Source organism: Eptatretus burgeri, chromosome 10, assembly GCF_056783735.1.
Source record: "Eptatretus burgeri isolate ZD-2024b chromosome 10, Ebu_testis_v1, whole genome shotgun sequence".
Classification (NCBI taxonomy): Eukaryota; Metazoa; Chordata; class Myxini; order Myxiniformes; family Myxinidae; genus Eptatretus; species Eptatretus burgeri.
The window spans coordinates 94,099,895-94,102,692 of record NC_140970.1 but is presented as its reverse complement, the minus strand read 5'-3'; positions in this window follow the sequence as shown (position 1 = coordinate 94,102,692).

The following is a 2,798-nucleotide window of genomic DNA, read 5'->3' as shown; positions in this document are numbered from 1 at the left end:
TTGATTCATCCTCGTGGCATTCCCAACCTGTCCACCAAGTTTAATCGAAATCCATTATTAACCTTTTGAGATATTGCACTACATATCATTTTTGGCCCAATCACTCAATGGTGAAGAATTGTTGAAAGATTCTCAGATCACGATCAGGATTTGGATCTTCACCAAAATTGAGCGTTGTTGTCCTTGGCCAGAATATCCACAAAAATTTCAGAACGATTGCTTGAAAACTGCTGGCACAAATCATGTGACAGACACACAGACACAACAGACCAATATAGTTGTTGAATTTTTTTTTCGCGAAGTTACAAATGGATTCTTCTTTTCCTTCTCCTTCTCCTCCTCCTCCTCCTCCTCCTCCTCCTCCTCCTCCTCCTCCTCCTCCTCCTCCTCCTCCTTCTCCTCCACACACTGGTGCTCATTTCGCCGACCTCGGGAGGAGTGAAAACTGAGTACGCTCTTTCGACGCACATCATCGCAGGCACCTTCAGCGCACGGCGATGTCATGCAGCACCTTGAGATGGAATAGGGAGGGGCGTTGGACAATTAATCGATTATCTTGGAACGATTTAAGCTCCACATGTCGAGATTCAAAACTTACCATATAAATCAAAGTTTGACAGGATAATAACAGAATATGCTTGGTGTTGGCTTGATGGCGAGTGTGGTGGGCTTGGGATCCTCGGATCCTCCTCAGTTGATTTCCTCCTCAGTATCCTTCTTCTACCAGGTGAGTGGCCAGTGGTATTGCCCCGATTTCGAATCTTAAAAGCAGGTCGTGTTTTTGGGGGTTTTTTTGAACACCAAATCCAGTCTCGTATAAGAGTTGATACACAGAAACATATAACAAGATAGGAGACAAGAGGGTGGGAGAAGGAACCACAAAGTAGTGGGGAACAAAGACAATAGGAGATCTGTGGAAAGGAGAGGGATGGGGCGGGGTACACGGGTAAACGAGGTAGTACTGCAGAGACTTTTAGGAAGGAAAACAGGGAATTTTGAAGGAGGTGGGTTTGGGGTGGATTATCGGGGGTAGTAAAGATCAAGATTTTGGATGGGGGAAGGCATGAGATGGTGGTGAACAGCTGTTTTGAAAACCTGGAGGGAGGAGTGGGATTGAAGAGAGTGTGGGAGTTTGTTCCAGAGGTGGGAAAAAAGAGGAATGAAAGAGGGAAGGTGAGCAGTGATTCTTGGTTTTTGCAGTTTCACTGGAAGTAGATTTTTGGTGGCGTTTGAACACTCTGAAGAAAAATAGAGGAGACAAATCACAGAGAAAGTGGGGGGTTAGGGGGGTAAGGCCATCGAGGAGACTGAAGAATACAGAAAGACCACCAACCTGCCTCTGGTGAGAGTGAGAGACCCAAAGACTCAGCTTCATCGTGGGAGATACCAATGGTCTAAAAAGCCTTGGTTTCCACAGTGTGAAGTCGAGCTCGGTGTGAGGCAGGAACACCACCCCAGAGGGGGGAGCAGTTCTTCATCAGCCTGCTGATGAAAACTTTGGAAATAGTTTGAAGCTCAGGTGTGCCAAGAAAGGACTTTACACAACGTGGGATGTCCATTTGGTGACTCCTGGGAGAGCCACATATCCAAGCTGTCCTCCAAAGCCAAAGATTGTGGCAGATGGTGAGAACCAAAAGCTTGAATGAAAGGACTTCTTGAAGGGGATTTTTGACAAAGTAGATTGGGGCGGTGGTTCCAGACGGTCGTTTCGGAGAGTCATCGTGAGAGTGTGAGATTTGTCAGGATTTAAAGACATGTTCCATGTGTTGGACCAGTTTGTGATTTTATCCATATCTGCAGAGAGTGAAGAGGCTGCTGCTTGCCGATCTGAGGGATGACAGATGGCATGGCAGAGCATGGAGTCATTATCAAAGAGATAAAGAGGATTTTACTTTTTCTCCATCCAAGGGGACATGAATGAACATATTTATGCACATTAGGTGCACGGTCGGTCCCCTTGGCCCACGGACGATACATCACAGATAAGGGACTTTTAAAATGATATGTGGTGCATGTTTTCATTGATTAACTTTGACTAACTAGGGATCTTTTAACCTGTCATTGCTGGTGTGAAATCTGCAATTCAACTTTTAAACATATTTTTCGGCATTTCAATGAAAGAGTGCCAATTCCAACACAACAATAATTGTTGTGTTCCTTGATGCAAATCGGACTCACGAAAATGCATTGAAATACACAGAATATCCGTGGAAGTAAAGGGTGGAGTTTCTTCCATGTCCTGAAAATGTGCACACGTGCACACAGACGCACACACACACGCACACACACGCACACACAGACGCACACAGACGCACACAGACGCACACGTGCACACAGACGCACACAAACGCACACACACGCACGCGTGCACACACACATATCTCCCTTCAGCAATAGATGCAAAAATCTAGTGTAATTTATCTTGTGACCCTGGATCCCAAGAAACAATTATATTTATAACAGCTCTCACAGTTCCTGTTGCTCCCCCCTCCCCCAACACGATCAATTGTAAATATCATTTTAAAACTTGCCCTGTGAATCCACAACCCCGAGATGTGACCTTCCCATCGCTGTTACATGCCTGGTGTGGGCTTAATGGCAAGAGTGGTAGGCTTGGGATCTTCGAGTCCTGAGTTCAAATCCCACTTGGTTGTTGAAGTCATATCAGGTGGGGTTGACTCAGCCTGTCATCGTTCTGAAGATGGCAAAAATGAGTGCCAGCTTGCTGGTGTCGAAGAATTCTCAGTCATCAGCACAATTTAAGCATTTATTTATTAAACAGACAAATACTTAATTAT